This window comes from Rhamphochromis longiceps, linkage group LG8, assembly GCF_057381845.1.
Source record: "Rhamphochromis longiceps isolate RC_006_pf linkage group LG8, R_longiceps_female_GT1.1, whole genome shotgun sequence".
In the NCBI taxonomy this organism is placed as follows: Eukaryota; Metazoa; Chordata; class Actinopteri; order Cichliformes; family Cichlidae; genus Rhamphochromis; species Rhamphochromis longiceps.
The window spans coordinates 2,277,871-2,300,452 of record NC_140564.1 but is presented as its reverse complement, the minus strand read 5'-3'; positions in this window follow the sequence as shown (position 1 = coordinate 2,300,452).

Here is a 22,582-nt window from a genome sequence, read left to right as displayed (position 1 = left end):
GCAGAGGTCAACCCTACCAGCCAACCTCAGATCTCCACGCAGGCACACATGAATGCACATACATTTGCACACATCCAGAGATAAACTCACCCCAAACAATCCACATTCCAAGAAATCCAGACGTGGCTCTGATTGCACACACATGTGATTATGCGCAGAGGTCCACCCTACCAGCCAACCTCAGATCTCCACGCAGGCACACATGAATGCACATACATTTGCACACATCCAGAGATAAACTCACCCCAAACAATCCACATTCCAAGAAATCCAGACGTGCCTCTGATTGCACACACATGTGATTATGCGCAGAGGTCCACCCTACCAGCCAACCTCAGATCTCCACGCAGGCACACATGAATGCACATACATTTGCACACATCCAGAGATAAACTCACCCCAAACAATCAACATTCCAAGAAATCCAGACGTGAATCTGATTGCACACACATGTGATTATGCGCAGAGGTCCACCCTACCAGCCAACCTCAGATCTCCACGCAGGCACACATGAATGCACATACATTTGCACACATCCAGAGATAAACTCACCCCAAACAATCCACATTCCAAGAAATCCAGACGTGGCTCTGATTGCACACACATGTGATTATGCGCAGAGGTCCACCCTACCAGCCAACCTCAGATCTCCACGCAGGCACACATGAATGCACATACATTTGCACACATCCAGAGATAAACTCACCCCAAACAATCCACATTCCAAGAAATCCAGACGTGGCTCTGATTGCACACACATGTGATTATGCGCAGAGGTCCACCCTACCAGCCAACCTCAGATCTCCACGCAGGCACACATGAATGCACATACATTTGCACACATCCAGAGATAAACTCACCCCAAACAATCCACATTCCAAGAAATCCAGACGTGGCTCTGATTGCACACACATGTGATTATGCGCAGAGGTCCACCCTACCACCCAACCCCAGATCTCCACGCAGGCACACATGAATGCACATACATTTGCACACATCCAGTGATAAACTCACCCCAAACAATCCACATTCCAAGAAATCCAGACGTGGCTCTGATTGCACACACATGTGATTATGCGCAGAGGTCCACCCTACCAGCCAACCTCAGATCTCCACGCAGGCACACATGAATGCACATACATTTGCACACATCCAGAGATAAACTCACCCCAAACAATCCACATTCCAAGAAATCCAGACGTGGCTCTGATTGCACACACATGTGATTATGCGCAGAGGTCCACCCTACCAGCCAACCTCAGATCTCCACGCAGGCACACATGAATGCACATACATTTGCACACATCCAGAGATAAACTCACCCCAAACAATCCACATTCCAAGAAATCCAGACGTGGCTCTGATTGCACACACATGTGATTATGCGCAGAGGTCCACCCTACCAGCCAACCTCAGATCTCCACGCAGGCACACATGAATGCACATACATTTGCACACATCCAGAGATAAACTCACCCCAAACAATCCACATTCCAAGAAATCCAGACGGGGCTCTGATTGCACACACATGTGATTATGCGCAGAGGTCCACCCTACCACCCAACCCCAGATCTCCACGCAGGCACACATGAATGCACATACATTTGCACACATCCAGTGATAAACTCACCCCAAACAATCCACATTCCAAGAAATCCAGACGTGGCTCTGATTGCACACACATGTGATTATGCGCAGAGGTCCACCCTACCAGCCAACCTCAGATCTCCACGCAGGCACACATGAATGCACATACATTTGCACACATCCAGAGATAAACTCACCCCAAACAATCCACATTCCAAGAAATCCAGACGTGGCTCTGATTGCACACACATGTGATTATGCGCAGAGGTCCACCCTACCAGCCAACCTCAGATCTCCACGCAGGCACACATGAATGCACATACATTTGCACACATCCAGAGATAAACTCACCCCAAACAATCCACATTCCAAGAAATCCAGACGTGGCTCTGATTGCACACACATGTGATTATGCGCAGAGGTCCACCCTACCAGCCAACCTCAGATCTCCACGCAGGCACACATGAATGCACATACATTTGCACACATCCAGAGATAAACTCACCCCAAACAATCCACATTCCAAGAAATCCAGACGTGGCTCTGATTGCACACACATGTGATTATGCGCAGAGGTCCACCCTACCAGCCAACCTCAGATCTCCACGCAGGCACACATGAATGCACATACATTTGCACACATCCAGAGATAAACTCACCCCAAACAATCCACATTCCAAGAAATCCAGACGTGGCTCTGATTGCACACACATGTGATTATGCGCAGAGGTCCACCCTACCAGCCAACCTCAGATCTCCACGCAGGCACACATGAATGCACATACATTTGCACACATCCAGAGATAAACTCACCCCAAACAATCCACATTCCAAGAAATCCAGACGTGGCTCTGATTGCACACACATGTGATTATGCGCAGAGGTCCACCCTACCACCCAACCCCAGACCTCCACGCAGGCACACATGAATGCACATACATTTGCACACATCCAGAGATAAACTCACCCCAAACAATCCACATTCCAAGAAATCCAGACGTGCCTCTGATTGCACACACATGTGATTATGCGCAGAGGTCCACCCTACCAGCCAACCTCAGATCTCCACGCAGGCACACATGAATGCACATACATTTGCACACATCCAGAGATAAACTCACCCCAAACAATCCACATTCCAAGAAATCCAGACGTGGCTCTGATTGCACACACATGTGATTATGCGCAGAGGTCCACCCTACCAGCCAACCTCAGATCTTCACGCAGGCACACATGAATGCACATACATTTGCACACATCCAGAGATAAACTCACCCCAAACAATCCACATTCCAAGAAATCCAGACGTGCCTCTGATTGCACACACATGTGATTATGCGCAGAGGTCCACCCTACCACCAAACCCCAGATCTCCACGCAGGCACACATGAATGCACATACATTTGCACACATCCAGAGATAAACTCACCCCAAACAATCCACATTCCAAGAAATCCAGACGTGCCTCTGATTGCACACACATGTGATTATGCGCAGAGGTCCACCCTACCAGCCAACCTCAGATCTCCACGCAGGCACACATGAATGCACATACATTTGCACACATCCAGAGATAAACTCACCCCAAACAATCCACATTCCAAGAAATCCAGACGTGGCTCTGATTGCACACACATGTGATTATGCGCAGAGGTCCACCCTACCAGCCAACCTCAGATCTCCACGCAGGCACACATGAATGCACATACATTTGCACACATCCAGAGATAAACTCACCCCAAACAATCCACATTCCAAGAAATCCAGACGTGGCTCTGATTGCACACACATGTGATTATGCGCAGAGGTCCACCCTACCACCAAACCCCAGATCTCCACGCAGGCACACATGAATGCACATACATTTGCACACATCCAGAGATAAACTCACCCCAAACAATCCACATTCCAAGAAATCCAGACGTGCCTCTGATTGCACACACATGTGATTATGCGCAGAGGTCCACCCTACCAGCCAACATCAGATCTCCACGCAGGCACACATGAATGCACATACATTTGCACACATCCAGAGATAAACTCACCCCAAACAATCCACATTCCAAGAAATCCAGACGTGGCTCTGATTGCACACACATGTGATTATGCGCAGAGGTCCACCCTACCAGCCAACCTCAGATCTCCACGCAGGCACACATGAATGCACATACATTTGCACACATCCAGAGATAAACTCACCCCAAACAATCCACATTCCAAGAAATCCAGACGTGCCTCTGATTGCAAACACATGTGATTATGCGCAGATGTCCACCCTACCAGCCAACCTCAGATCTCCACGCAGGCACACATGAATGCACATACATTTGCACACATCCAGAGATAAACTCACCCCAAACAATCCACATTCCAAGAAATCCAGACGTGGCTCTGATTGCACACACATGTGATTATGCGCAGAGGTCCACCCTACCAGCCAACCTCAGATCTCCACGCAGGCACACATGAATGCACATACATTTGCACACATCCAGAGATAAACTCACCCCAAACAATCCACATTCCAAGAAATCCAGACGTGCCTCTGATTGCACACACATGTGATTATGCGCAGAGGTCCACCCTACCAGCCAACCTCAGATCTCCACGCAGGCACACATGAATGCACATACATTTGCACACATCCAGAGATAAACTCACCCCAAACAATCCACATTCCAAGAAATCCAGACGTGGCTCTGATTGCACACACATGTGATTATGCGCAGAGGTCCACCCTACCAGCCAACCTCAGATCTCCACGCAGGCACACATGAATGCACATACATTTGCACACATCCAGAGATAAACTCACCCCAAACAATCCACATTCCAAGAAATCCAGACGTGCCTCTGATTGCACACACATGTGATTATGCGCAGAGGTCCACCCTACCAGCCAACCTCAGATCTCCACACAGGCACACATGAATGCACATACATTTGCACACATCCAGAGATAAACTAACCTCAAACAATCCACATTCCAAGAAATCCAGACGTGCCTCTGATTGCACACACATGTGATTATGCGCAGAGGTCCACCCTACCAGCCAACCTCAGATCTCCACGCAGGCACACATGAATGCACATACATTTGCACACATCCAGAGATAAACTCACCCCAAACAATCCACATTCCAAGAAATCCAGACGTGCCTCTGATTGCACACACATGTGATTATGCGCAGAGGTCCACCCTACCAGCCAACCTCAGATCTCCACGCAGGCACACATGAATGCACATACATTTGCACACATCCAGAGATAAACTCACCCCAAACAATCCACATTCCAAGAAATCCAGACGTGCCTCTGATTGCACACACATGTGATTATGCGCAGAGGTCCACCCTACCAGCCAACCTCAGATCTCCACGCAGGCACACATGAATGCACATACATTTGCACACATCCAGAGATAAACTCACCCCAAACAATCCACATTCCAAGAAATCCAGACGTGGCTCTGATTGCACACACATGTGATTATGCGCAGAGGTCCACCCTACCAGCCAACCTCAGATCTCCACGCAGGCACACATGAATGCACATACATTTGCACACATCCAGAGATAAACTCACCCCAAACAATCCACATTCCAAGAAATCCAGACGTGCCTCTGATTGCACACACATGTGATTATGCGCAGAGGTCCACCCTACCAGCCAACCTCAGATCTCCACGCAGGCACACATGAATGCACATACATTTGCACACATCCAGAGATAAACTCACCCCAAACAATCAACATTCCAAGAAATCCAGACGTGAATCTGATTGCACACACATGTGATTATGCGCAGAGGTCCACCCTACCAGCCAACCTCAGATCTCCACGCAGGCACACATGAATGCACATACATTTGCACACATCCAGAGATAAACTCACCCCAAACAATCCACATTCCAAGAAATCCAGACGTGGCTCTGATTGCACACACATGTGATTATGCGCAGAGGTCCACCCTACCAGCCAACCTCAGATCTCCACGCAGGCACACATGAATGCACATACATTTGCACACATCCAGAGATAAACTCACCCCAAACAATCCACATTCCAAGAAATCCAGACGTGGCTCTGATTGCACACACATGTGATTATGCGCAGAGGTCCACCCTACCAGCCAACCTCAGATCTCCACGCAGGCACACATGAATGCACATACATTTGCACACATCCAGAGATAAACTCACCCCAAACAATCCACATTCCAAGAAATCCAGACGTGGCTCTGATTGCACACACATGTGATTATGCGCAGAGGTCCACCCTACCACCCAACCCCAGATCTCCACGCAGGCACACATGAATGCACATACATTTGCACACATCCAGTGATAAACTCACCCCAAACAATCCACATTCCAAGAAATCCAGACGTGGCTCTGATTGCACACACATGTGATTATGCGCAGAGGTCCACCCTACCAGCCAACCTCAGATCTCCACGCAGGCACACATGAATGCACATACATTTGCACACATCCAGAGATAAACTCACCCCAAACAATCCACATTCCAAGAAATCCAGACGTGGCTCTGATTGCACACACATGTGATTATGCGCAGAGGTCCACCCTACCAGCCAACCTCAGATCTCCACGCAGGCACACATGAATGCACATACATTTGCACACATCCAGAGATAAACTCACCCCAAACAATCCACATTCCAAGAAATCCAGACGTGGCTCTGATTGCACACACATGTGATTATGCGCAGAGGTCCACCCTACCAGCCAACCTCAGATCTCCACGCAGGCACACATGAATGCACATACATTTGCACACATCCAGAGATAAACTCACCCCAAACAATCCACATTCCAAGAAATCCAGACGGGGCTCTGATTGCACACACATGTGATTATGCGCAGAGGTCCACCCTACCACCCAACCCCAGATCTCCACGCAGGCACACATGAATGCACATACATTTGCACACATCCAGTGATAAACTCACCCCAAACAATCCACATTCCAAGAAATCCAGACGTGGCTCTGATTGCACACACATGTGATTATGCGCAGAGGTCCACCCTACCAGCCAACCTCAGATCTCCACGCAGGCACACATGAATGCACATACATTTGCACACATCCAGAGATAAACTCACCCCAAACAATCCACATTCCAAGAAATCCAGACGTGGCTCTGATTGCACACACATGTGATTATGCGCAGAGGTCCACCCTACCAGCCAACCTCAGATCTCCACGCAGGCACACATGAATGCACATACATTTGCACACATCCAGAGATAAACTCACCCCAAACAATCCACATTCCAAGAAATCCAGACGTGGCTCTGATTGCACACACATGTGATTATGCGCAGAGGTCCACCCTACCAGCCAACCTCAGATCTCCACGCAGGCACACATGAATGCACATACATTTGCACACATCCAGAGATAAACTCACCCCAAACAATCCACATTCCAAGAAATCCAGACGTGGCTCTGATTGCACACACATGTGATTATGCGCAGAGGTCCACCCTACCAGCCAACCTCAGATCTCCACGCAGGCACACATGAATGCACATACATTTGCACACATCCAGAGATAAACTCACCCCAAACAATCCACATTCCAAGAAATCCAGACGTGGCTCTGATTGCACACACATGTGATTATGCGCAGAGGTCCACCCTACCAGCCAACCTCAGATCTCCACGCAGGCACACATGAATGCACATACATTTGCACACATCCAGAGATAAACTCACCCCAAACAATCCACATTCCAAGAAATCCAGACGTGGCTCTGATTGCACACACATGTGATTATGCGCAGAGGTCCACCCTACCACCCAACCCCAGACCTCCACGCAGGCACACATGAATGCACATACATTTGCACACATCCAGAGATAAACTCACCCCAAACAATCAACATTCCAAGAAATCCAGACGTGAATCTGATTGCACACACATGTGATTATGCGCAGAGGTCCACCCTACCAGCCAACCTCAGATCTCCACGCAGGCACACATGAATGCACATACATTTGCACACATCCAGAGATAAACTCACCCCAAACAATCCACATTCCAAGAAATCCAGACGTGGCTCTGATTGCACACACATGTGATTATGCGCAGAGGTCAACCCTACCACCCAACCCCAGATCTCCACGCAGGCACACATGAATGCACATACATTTGCACACATCCAGTGATAAACTCACCCCAAACAATCCACATTCCAAGAAATCCAGACGTGGCTCTGATTGCACACACATGTGATTATGCGCAGAGGTCCACCCTACCAGCCAACCTCAGATCTCCACGCAGGCACACATGAATGCACATACATTTGCACACATCCAGAGATAAACTCACCCCAAACAATCCACATTCCAAGAAATCCAGACGTGGCTCTGATTGCACACACATGTGATTATGCGCAGAGGTCCACCCTACCAGCCAACCTCAGATCTCCACGCAGGCACACATGAATGCACATACATTTGCACACATCCAGAGATAAACTCACCCCAAACAATCCACATTCCAAGAAATCCAGACGTGGCTCTGATTGCACACACATGTGATTATGCGCAGAGGTCCACCCTACCAGCCAACCTCAGATCTCCACGCAGGCACACATGAATGCACATACATTTGCACACATCCAGAGATAAACTCACCCCAAACAATCCACATTCCAAGAAATCCAGACGGGGCTCTGATTGCACACACATGTGATTATGCGCAGAGGTCCACCCTACCACCCAACCCCAGATCTCCACGCAGGCACACATGAATGCACATACATTTGCACACATCCAGTGATAAACTCACCCCAAACAATCCACATTCCAAGAAATCCAGACGTGGCTCTGATTGCACACACATGTGATTATGCGCAGAGGTCCACCCTACCAGCCAACCTCAGATCTCCACGCAGGCACACATGAATGCACATACATTTGCACACATCCAGAGATAAACTCACCCCAAACAATCCACATTCCAAGAAATCCAGACGTGGCTCTGATTGCACACACATGTGATTATGCGCAGAGGTCCACCCTACCAGCCAACCTCAGATCTCCACGCAGGCACACATGAATGCACATACATTTGCACACATCCAGAGATAAACTCACCCCAAACAATCCACATTCCAAGAAATCCAGACGTGGCTCTGATTGCACACACATGTGATTATGCGCAGAGGTCCACCCTACCACCCAACCCCAGACCTCCACGCAGGCACACATGAATGCACATACATTTGCACACATCCAGAGATAAACTCACCCCAAACAATCCACATTCCAAGAAATCCAGACGTGCCTCTGATTGCACACACATGTGATTATGCGCAGAGGTCCACCCTACCAGCCAACCTCAGATCTCCACGCAGGCACACATGAATGCACATACATTTGCACACATCCAGAGATAAACTCACCCCAAACAATCCACATTCCAAGAAATCCAGACGTGGCTCTGATTGCACACACATGTGATTATGCGCAGAGGTCCACCCTACCAGCCAACCTCAGATCTCCACGCAGGCACACATGAATGCACATACATTTGCACACATCCAGAGATAAACTCACCCCAAACAATCCACATTCCAAGAAATCCAGACGGGGCTCTGATTGCACACACATGTGATTATGCGCAGAGGTCCACCCTACCACCCAACCCCAGATCTCCACGCAGGCACACATGAATGCACATACATTTGCACACATCCAGTGATAAACTCACCCCAAACAATCCACATTCCAAGAAATCCAGACGTGGCTCTGATTGCACACACATGTGATTATGCGCAGAGGTCCACCCTACCAGCCAACCTCAGATCTCCACGCAGGCACACATGAATGCACATACATTTGCACACATCCAGAGATAAACTCACCCCAAACAATCCACATTCCAAGAAATCCAGACGTGGCTCTGATTGCACACACATGTGATTATGCGCAGAGGTCCACCCTACCAGCCAACCTCAGATCTCCACGCAGGCACACATGAATGCACATACATTTGCACACATCCAGAGATAAACTCACCCCAAACAATCCACATTCCAAGAAATCCAGACGTGGCTCTGATTGCACACACATGTGATTATGCGCAGAGGTCCACCCTACCACCCAACCCCAGACCTCCACGCAGGCACACATGAATGCACATACATTTGCACACATCCAGAGATAAACTCACCCCAAACAATCCACATTCCAAGAAATCCAGACGTGCCTCTGATTGCACACACATGTGATTATGCGCAGAGGTCCACCCTACCAGCCAACCTCAGATCTCCACGCAGGCACACATGAATGCACATACATTTGCACACATCCAGAGATAAACTCACCCCAAACAATCCACATTCCAAGAAATCCAGACGTGGCTCTGATTGCACACACATGTGATTATGCGCAGAGGTCCACCCTACCAGCCAACCTCAGATCTTCACGCAGGCACACATGAATGCACATACATTTGCACACATCCAGAGATAAACTCACCCCAAACAATCCACATTCCAAGAAATCCAGACGTGCCTCTGATTGCACACACATGTGATTATGCGCAGAGGTCCACCCTACCACCAAACCCCAGATCTCCACGCAGGCACACATGAATGCACATACATTTGCACACATCCAGAGATAAACTCACCCCAAACAATCCACATTCCAAGAAATCCAGACGTGCCTCTGATTGCACACACATGTGATTATGCGCAGAGGTCCACCCTACCAGCCAACCTCAGATCTCCACGCAGGCACACATGAATGCACATACATTTGCACACATCCAGAGATAAACTCACCCCAAACAATCCACATTCCAAGAAATCCAGACGTGGCTCTGATTGCACACACATGTGATTATGCGCAGAGGTCCACCCTACCAGCCAACCTCAGATCTCCACGCAGGCACACATGAATGCACATACATTTGCACACATCCAGAGATAAACTCACCCCAAACAATCCACATTCCAAGAAATCCAGACGTGGCTCTGATTGCACACACATGTGATTATGCGCAGAGGTCCACCCTACCACCAAACCCCAGATCTCCACGCAGGCACACATGAATGCACATACATTTGCACACATCCAGAGATAAACTCACCCCAAACAATCCACATTCCAAGAAATCCAGACGTGCCTCTGATTGCACACACATGTGATTATGCGCAGAGGTCCACCCTACCAGCCAACATCAGATCTCCACGCAGGCACACATGAATGCACATACATTTGCACACATCCAGAGATAAACTCACCCCAAACAATCCACATTCCAAGAAATCCAGACGTGGCTCTGATTGCACACACATGTGATTATGCGCAGAGGTCCACCCTACCAGCCAACCTCAGATCTCCACGCAGGCACACATGAATGCACATACATTTGCACACATCCAGAGATAAACTCACCCCAAACAATCCACATTCCAAGAAATCCAGACGTGCCTCTGATTGCAAACACATGTGATTATGCGCAGATGTCCACCCTACCAGCCAACCTCAGATCTCCACGCAGGCACACATGAATGCACATACATTTGCACACATCCAGAGATAAACTCACCCCAAACAATCCACATTCCAAGAAATCCAGACGTGGCTCTGATTGCACACACATGTGATTATGCGCAGAGGTCCACCCTACCAGCCAACCTCAGATCTCCACGCAGGCACACATGAATGCACATACATTTGCACACATCCAGAGATAAACTCACCCCAAACAATCCACATTCCAAGAAATCCAGACGTGCCTCTGATTGCACACACATGTGATTATGCGCAGAGGTCCACCCTACCAGCCAACCTCAGATCTCCACGCAGGCACACATGAATGCACATACATTTGCACACATCCAGAGATAAACTCACCCCAAACAATCCACATTCCAAGAAATCCAGACGTGGCTCTGATTGCACACACATGTGATTATGCGCAGAGGTCCACCCTACCAGCCAACCTCAGATCTCCACGCAGGCACACATGAATGCACATACATTTGCACACATCCAGAGATAAACTCACCCCAAACAATCCACATTCCAAGAAATCCAGACGTGCCTCTGATTGCACACACATGTGATTATGCGCAGAGGTCCACCCTACCAGCCAACCTCAGATCTCCACACAGGCACACATGAATGCACATACATTTGCACACATCCAGAGATAAACTAACCTCAAACAATCCACATTCCAAGAAATCCAGACGTGCCTCTGATTGCACACACATGTGATTATGCGCAGAGGTCCACCCTACCAGCCAACCTCAGATCTCCACGCAGGCACACATGAATGCACATACATTTGCACACATCCAGAGATAAACTCACCCCAAACAATCCACATTCCAAGAAATCCAGACGTGCCTCTGATTGCACACACATGTGATTATGCGCAGAGGTCCACCCTACCAGCCAACCTCAGATCTCCACGCAGGCACACATGAATGCACATACATTTGCACACATCCAGAGATAAACTCACCCCAAACAATCCACATTCCAAGAAATCCAGACGTGCCTCTGATTGCACACACATGTGATTATGCGCAGAGGTCCACCCTACCAGCCAACCTCAGATCTCCACGCAGGCACACATGAATGCACATACATTTGCACACATCCAGAGATAAACTCACCCCAAACAATCCACATTCCAAGAAATCCAGACGTGGCTCTGATTGCACACACATGTGATTATGCGCAGAGGTCCACCCTACCAGCCAACCTCAGATCTCCACGCAGGCACACATGAATGCACATACATTTGCACACATCCAGAGATAAACTCACCCCAAACAATCCACATTCCAAGAAATCCAGACGTGCCTCTGATTGCACACACATGTGATTATGCGCAGAGGTCCACCCTACCAGCCAACCTCAGATCTCCACGCAGGCACACATGAATGCACATACATTTGCACACATCCAGAGATAAACTCACCCCAAACAATCAACATTCCAAGAAATCCAGACGTGAATCTGATTGCACACACATGTGATTATGCGCAGAGGTCCACCCTACCAGCCAACCTCAGATCTCCACGCAGGCACACATGAATGCACATACATTTGCACACATCCAGAGATAAACTCACCCCAAACAATCCACATTCCAAGAAATCCAGACGTGGCTCTGATTGCACACACATGTGATTATGCGCAGAGGTCCACCCTACCAGCCAACCTCAGATCTCCACGCAGGCACACATGAATGCACATACATTTGCACACATCCAGAGATAAACTCACCCCAAACAATCCACATTCCAAGAAATCCAGACGTGGCTCTGATTGCACACACATGTGATTATGCGCAGAGGTCCACCCTACCAGCCAACCTCAGATCTCCACGCAGGCACACATGAATGCACATACATTTGCACACATCCAGAGATAAACTCACCCCAAACAATCCACATTCCAAGAAATCCAGACGTGGCTCTGATTGCACACACATGTGATTATGCGCAGAGGTCCACCCTACCACCCAACCCCAGATCTCCACGCAGGCACACATGAATGCACATACATTTGCACACATCCAGTGATAAACTCACCCCAAACAATCCACATTCCAAGAAATCCAGACGTGGCTCTGATTGCACACACATGTGATTATGCGCAGAGGTCCACCCTACCAGCCAACCTCAGATCTCCACGCAGGCACACATGAATGCACATACATTTGCACACATCCAGAGATAAACTCACCCCAAACAATCCACATTCCAAGAAATCCAGACGTGGCTCTGATTGCACACACATGTGATTATGCGCAGAGGTCCACCCTACCAGCCAACCTCAGATCTCCACGCAGGCACACATGAATGCACATACATTTGCACACATCCAGAGATAAACTCACCCCAAACAATCCACATTCCAAGAAATCCAGACGTGGCTCTGATTGCACACACATGTGATTATGCGCAGAGGTCCACCCTACCAGCCAACCTCAGATCTCCACGCAGGCACACATGAATGCACATACATTTGCACACATCCAGAGATAAACTCACCCCAAACAATCCACATTCCAAGAAATCCAGACGGGGCTCTGATTGCACACACATGTGATTATGCGCAGAGGTCCACCCTACCACCCAACCCCAGATCTCCACGCAGGCACACATGAATGCACATACATTTGCACACATCCAGTGATAAACTCACCCCAAACAATCCACATTCCAAGAAATCCAGACGTGGCTCTGATTGCACACACATGTGATTATGCGCAGAGGTCCACCCTACCAGCCAACCTCAGATCTCCACGCAGGCACACATGAATGCACATACATTTGCACACATCCAGAGATAAACTCACCCCAAACAATCCACATTCCAAGAAATCCAGACGTGGCTCTGATTGCACACACATGTGATTATGCGCAGAGGTCCACCCTACCAGCCAACCTCAGATCTCCACGCAGGCACACATGAATGCACATACATTTGCACACATCCAGAGATAAACTCACCCCAAACAATCCACATTCCAAGAAATCCAGACGTGGCTCTGATTGCACACACATGTGATTATGCGCAGAGGTCCACCCTACCAGCCAACCTCAGATCTCCACGCAGGCACACATGAATGCACATACATTTGCACACATCCAGAGATAAACTCACCCCAAACAATCCACATTCCAAGAAATCCAGACGTGGCTCTGATTGCACACACATGTGATTATGCGCAGAGGTCCACCCTACCAGCCAACCTCAGATCTCCACGCAGGCACACATGAATGCACATACATTTGCACACATCCAGAGATAAACTCACCCCAAACAATCCACATTCCAAGAAATCCAGACGTGGCTCTGATTGCACACACATGTGATTATGCGCAGAGGTCCACCCTACCAGCCAACCTCAGATCTCCACGCAGGCACACATGAATGCACATACATTTGCACACATCCAGAGATAAACTCACCCCAAACAATCCACATTCCAAGAAATCCAGACGTGGCTCTGATTGCACACACATGTGATTATGCGCAGAGGTCCACCCTACCACCCAACCCCAGACCTCCACGCAGGCACACATGAATGCACATACATTTGCACACATCCAGAGATAAACTCACCCCAAACAATCAACATTCCAAGAAATCCAGACGTGAATCTGATTGCACACACATGTGATTATGCGCAGAGGTCCACCCTACCAGCCAACCTCAGATCTCCACGCAGGCACACATGAATGCACATACATTTGCACACATCCAGAGATAAACTCACCCCAAACAATCCACATTCCAAGAAATCCAGACGTGGCTCTGATTGCACACACATGTGATTATGCGCAGAGGTCCACCCTACCAGCCAACCTCAGATCTCCACGCAGGCACACATGAATGCACATACATTTGCACACATCCAGAGATAAACTCACCCCAAACAATCCACATTCCAAGAAATCCAGACGTGCCTCTGATTGCACACACATGTGATTATGCGCAGAGGTCAACCCTACCAGCCAACCTCAGATCTCCACGCAGGCACACATGAATGCACATACATTTGCACACATCCAGAGATAAACTCACCCCAAACAATCCACATTCCAAGAAATCCAGACGTGGCTCTGATTGCACACACATGTGATTATGCGCAGAGGTCCACCCTACCAGCCAACCTCAGATCTCCACGCAGGCACGCATGAATGCATATACATTTGCACACATCCAGAGATAAACTCACCCCAAACAATCCACATTCCAAGAAATCCAGACGTGCCTCTGATTGCACACACATGTGATTATGCGCAGAGGTCCACCCTACCAGCCAACCTCAGATCTCCACGCAGGCACACATGAATGCACATACATTTGCACACATCCAGAGATAAACTCACCCCAAACAATCAACATTCCAAGAAATCCAGACGTGAATCTGATTGCACACACATGTGATTATGCGCAGAGGTCCACCCTACCAGCCAACCTCAGATCTCCACGCAGGCACACATGAATGCACATACATTTGCACACATCCAGAGATAAACTCACCCCAAACAATCCACATTCCAAGAAATCCAGACGTGGCTCTGATTGCACACACATGTGATTATGCGCAGAGGTCCACCCTACCAGCCAACCTCAGATCTCCACGCAGGCACACATGAATGCACATACATTTGCACACATCCAGAGATAAACTCACCCCAAACAATCCACATTCCAAGAAATCCAGACGTGGCTCTGATTGCACACACATGTGATTATGCGCAGAGGTCCACCCTACCAGCCAACCTCAGATCTCCACGCAGGCACACATGAATGCACATACATTTGCACACATCCAGAGATAAACTCACCCCAAACAATCCACATTCCAAGAAATCCAGACGTGGCTCTGATTGCACACACATGTGATTATGCGCAGAGGTCCACCCTACCAGCCAACCTCAGATCTCCACGCAGGCACACATGAATGCACATACATTTGCACACATCCAGAGATAAACTCACCCCAAACAATCCACATTCCAAGAAATCCAGACGGGGCTCTGATTGCACACACATGTGATTATGCGCAGAGGTCCACCCTACCACCCAACCCCAGATCTCCACGCAGGCACACATGAATGCACATACATTTGCACACATCCAGTGATAAACTCACCCCAAACAATCCACATTCCAAGAAATCCAGACGTGGCTCTGATTGCACACACATGTGATTATGCGCAGAGGTCCACCCTACCAGCCAACCTCAGATCTCCACGCAGGCACACATGAATGCACATACATTTGCACACATCCAGAGATAAACTCACCCCAAACAATCCACATTCCAAGAAATCCAGACGTGGCTCTGATTGCACACACATGTGATTATGCGCAGAGGTCCACCCTACCAGCCAACCTCAAATCTCCACGCAGGCACACATGAATGCACATACATTTGCACACATCCAGAGATAAACTCACCCCAAACAATCCACATTCCAAGAAATCCAGACGTGGCTCTGATTGCACACACATGTGATTATGCGCAGAGGTCCACCCTACCAGCCAACCTCAGATCTCCACGCAGGCACACATGAATGCACATACATTTGCACACATCCAGAGATAAACTCACCCCAAACAATCAACATTCCAAGAAATCCAGACGTGGCTCTGATTGCACACACATGTGATTATGCGCAGAGGTCCACCCTACCAGCCAACCTCAGATCTCCACGCAGGCACACATGAATGCACATACATTTGCACACATCCAGAGATAAACTCACCCCAAACAATCCACATTCCAAGAAATCCAGACGTGGCTCTGATTGCACACACATGTGATTATGCGCAGAGGTCCACCCTACCAGCCAACCTCAGATCTCCACGCAGGCACACATGAATGCACATACATTTGCACACATCCAGAGATAAACTCACCCCAAACAATCCACATTCCAAGAAATCCAGACGTGGCTCTGATTGCACACACATGTGATTATGCGCAGAGGTCCACCCTACCAGCCAACCTCAGATCTCCACGCAGGCACACATGAATGCACATACATTTGCACACATCCAGAGATAAACTCACCCCAAACAATCCACATTCCAAGAAATCCAGACGTGGCTCTGATTGCACACACATGTGATTATGCGCAGAGGTCCACCCTACCAGCCAACCTCAGATCTCCACGCAGGCACACATGAATGCACATACATTTGCACACATCCAGAGATAAACTCACCCCAAACAATCCACATTCCAAGAAATCCAGACGGGGCTCTGATTGCACACACATGTGATTATGCGCAGAGGTCCACCCTACCACCCAACCCCAGATCTCCACGCAGGCACACATGAATGCACATACATTTGCACACATCCAGTGATAAACTCACCCCAAACAATCCACATTCCAAGAAATCCAGACGTGGCTCTGATTGCACACACATGTGATTATGCGCAGAGGTCCACCCTACCAGCCAACCTCAGATCTCCACGCAGGCACACATGAATGCACATACATTTGCACACATCCAGAGATAAACTCACCCCAAACAATCCACATTCCAAGAAATCCAGACGTGGCTCTGATTGCACACACATGTGATTATGCGCAGAGGTCCACCCTACCAGCCAACCTCAGATCTCCACGCAGGCACACATGAATGCACATACATTTGCACACATCCAGAGATAAACTCACCCCAAACAATCCACATTCCAAGAAATCCAGACGTGGCTCTGATTGCACACACATGTGATTATGCGCAGAGGTCCACCCTACCAGCCAACCTCAGATCTCCACGCAGGCACACATGAATGCACATACATTTGCACACATCCAGAGATAAACTCACCCCAAACAATCCACATTCCAAGAAATCCAGACGTGGCTCTGATTGCACACACATGTGATTATGCGCAGAGGTCCACCCTACCAGCCAACCTCAAATCTCCACGCAGGCACACATGAATGCACATACATTTGCACACATCCAGAGATAAACTCACCCCAAACAATCCACATTCCAAGAAATCCAGACGTGGCTCTGATTGCACACACATGTGATTATGCGCAGAGGTCCACCCTACCAGCCAACCTCAGATCTCCATGCAGGCACACATGAATGCACATACATTTGCACACATCCAGAGATAAACTCACCCCAAACAATCCACATTCCAAGAAATCCAGACGTGGCTCTGATTGCACACACATGTGATTATGCGCAGAGGTCCACCCTACCACCCAACCCCAGACCTCCACGCAGGCACACATGAATGCACATACATTTGCACACATCCAGAGATAAACTCACCCCAAACAATCCACATTCCAAGAAATCCAGACGTGGCTCTGATTGCACACACATGTGATTATGCGCAGAGGTCCACCCTACCACCCAACCCCAGACCTCCACGCAGGCACACATGAATGCACATACATTTGCACACATCCAGAGATAAACTCACCCCAAACAATCCACATTCCAAGAAATCCAGACGTGGCTCTGATTGCACACACATGTGATTATGCGCAGAGGTCCACCCTACCAGCCAACCTCAGATCTCCACGCAGGCACACATGAATGCACATACATTTGCACACATCCAGAGATAAACTCACCCCAAACAATCCACATTCCAAGAAATCCAGACGTGGCTCTGATTGCACACACATGTGATTATGCGCAGAGGTCCACCCTACCAGCCAACCTCAGATCTCCACGCAGGCACACATGAATGCACATACATTTGCACACATCCAGAGATAAACTCACCCCAAACAATCCACATTCCAAGAAATCCAGACGTGGCTCTGATTGCACACACATGTGATTATGCGCAGAGGTCCACCCTACCAGCCAACCTCAGATCTCCACGCAGGCACACATGAATGCACATACATTTGCACACATCCAGAGATAAACTCACCCCAAACAATCCACATTCCAAGAAATCCAGACGGGGCTCTGATTGCACACACATGTGATTATGCGCAGAGGTCCACCCTACCACCCAACCCCAGATCTCCACGCAGGCACACATGAATGCACATACATTTGCACACATCCAGTGATAAACTCACCCCAAACAATCCACATTCCAAGAAATCCAGACGTGGCTCTGATTGCACACACATGTGATTATGCGCAGAGGTCCACCCTACCAGCCAACCTCAGATCTCCACGCAGGCACACATGAATGCACATACATTTGCACACATCCAGAGATAAACTCACCCCAAACAATCCACATTCCAAGAAATCCAGACGTGGCTCTGATTGCACACACATGTGATTATGCGCAGAGGTCCACCCTACCAGCCAACCTCAGATCTCCACGCAGGCACACATGAATGCACATACATTTGCACACATCCAGAGATAAACTCACCCCAAACAATCCACATTCCAAGAAATCCAGACGTGGCTCTGATTGCACACACATGTGATTATGCGCAGAGGTCCACCCTACCAGCCAACCTCAGATCTCCATGCAGGCACACATGAATGCACATACATTTGCACACATCCAGAGATAAACTCACCCCAAACAATCCACATTCCAAGAAATCCAGACGTGGCTCTGATTGCACACACATGTGATTATGCGCAGAGGTCCACCCTACCACCCAACCCCAGACCTCCACGCAGGCACACATGAATGCACATACATTTGCACACATCCAGAGATAAACTCACCCCAAACAATCCACATTCCAAGAAATCCAGACGTGGCTCTGATTGCACACACGTGATTATGTGCAGAGGTCCACCCTACCAGCCAACCTCAGATCTCCACGCAGGCACACATGAATGCACATACATTTGCACACATCCAGAGATAAACTCACCCCAAACAATCCACATTCCAAGAAATCCAGACGTGGCTCTGATTGCACACACATGTGATTATGCGCAGAGGTCCACCCTACCAGCCAACCTCAGATCTCCACGCAGGCACACATGAATGCACATACATTTGCACACATCCAGAGATAAACTCACCCCAAACAATCCACATTCCAAGAAATCCAGACGTGGCTCTGATTGCACACACATGTGATTATGCGCAGAGGTCCACCCTACCAGCCAACCTCAGATCTCCACGCAGGCACACATGAATGCACATACATTTGCACACATCCAGAGATAAACTCACCCCAAACAATCCACATTCCAAGAAATCCAGACGTGGCTCTGATTGCACACACATGTGATTATGCGCAGAGGTCCACCCTACCAGCCAACCTCAGATCTCCACGCAGGCACACATGAATGCACATACATTTGCACACATCCAGAGATAAACTCACCCCAAACAATCCACATTCCAAGAAATCCAGACGTGGCTCTGATTGCACACACATGTGATTATGCGCAGAGGTCCACCCTACCAGCCAACCTCAGATCTCCACGCAGGCACACATGAATGCACATACATTTGCACACATCCAGAGATAAACTCACCCCAAACAATCCACATTCCAAGAAATCCAGACGTGGCTCTGATTGCACACACATGTGATTATGCGCAGAGGTCCACCCTACCAGCCAACCTCAGATCTCCACGCAGGCACACATGAATGCACATACATTTGCACACATCCAGAGATAAACTCACCCCAAACAATCCACATTCCAAGAAATCCAGACGTGGCTCTGATTGCACACACATGTGATTATGCGCAGAGGTCCACCCTACCAGCCAACCTCAGATCTCCACGCAGGCACACATGAATGCACATACATTTGCACACATCCAGAGATAAACTCACCCCAAACAATCCACATTCCAAGAAATCCAGACGTGGCTCTGATTGCACACACATGTGATTATGCGCAGAGGTCCACCCTACCACCCAACCCCAGACCTCCACGCAGGCACACATGAATGCACATACATTTGCACACATCCAGAGATAAACTCACCCCAAACAATCAACATTCCAAGAAATCCAGACGTGAATCTGATTGCACACACATGTGATTATGCGCAGAGGTCCACCCTACCAGCCAACCTCAGATCTCCACGCAGGCACACATGAATGCACATACATTTGCACACATCCAGAGATAAACTCACCCCAAACAATCCACATTCCAAGAAATCCAGACGTGGCTCTGATTGCACACACATGTGATTATGCGCAGAGGTCCACCCTACCAGCCAACCTCAGATCTCCACGCAGGCACACATGAATGCACATACATTTGCACACATCCAGAGATAAACTCACCCCAAACAATCCACATTCCAAGAAATCCAGACGGGGCTCTGATTGCACACACATGTGATTATGCGCAGAGGTCCACCCTACCACCCAACCCCAGATCTCCACGCAGGCACACATGAATGCACATACATTTGCACACATCCAGTGATAAACTCACCCCAAACAATCCACATTCCAAGAAATCCAGACGTGGCTCTGATTGCACACACATGTGATTATGCGCAGAGGTCCACCCTACCAGCCAACCTCAGATCTCCACGCAGGCACACATGAATGCACATACATTTGCACACATCCAGAGATAAACTCACCCCAAACAATCCACATTCCAAGAAATCCAGACGTGGCTCTGATTGCACACACATGTGATTATGCGCAGAGGTCCACCCTACCAGCCAACCTCAGATCTCCACGCAGGCACACATGAATGCACATACATTTGCACACATCCAGAGATAAACTCACCCCAAACAATCCACATTCCAAGAAATCCAGACGTGGCTCTGATTGCACACACATGTGATTATGCGCAGAGGTCCACCCTACCAGCCAACCTCAGATCTCCACGCAGGCACACATGAATGCACATACATTTGCACACATCCAGAGATAAACTCACCCCAAACAATCCACATTCCAAGAAATCCAGACGTGGCTCTGATTGCACACACATGTGATTATGCGCAGAGGTCCACCCTACCAGCCAACCTCAAATCTCCACGCAGGCACACATGAATGCACATACATTTGCACACATCCAGAGATAAACTCACCCCAAACAATCCACATTCCAAGAAATCCAGACGTGGCTCTGATTGCACACACATGTGATTATGCGCAGAGGTCCACCCTACCAGCCAACCTCAGATCTCCACGCAGGCACACATGAATGCACATACATTTGCACACATCCAGAGATAAACTCACCCCAAACAATCCACATTCCAAGAAATCCAGACGTGGCTCTGATTGCACACACATGTGATTATGCGCAGAGGTCCACCCTACCAGCCAACCTCAGATCTCCACGCAGGCACACATGAATGCACATACATTTGCACACATCCAGAGATAAACTCACCCCAAACAATCCACATTCCAAGAAATCCAGACGTGGCTCTGATTGCACACACATGTGATTATGCGCAGAGGTCCACCCTACCAGCCAACCTCAGATCTCCACGCAGGCACACATGAATGCACATACATTTGCACACATCCAGAGATAAACTCACCCCAAACAAT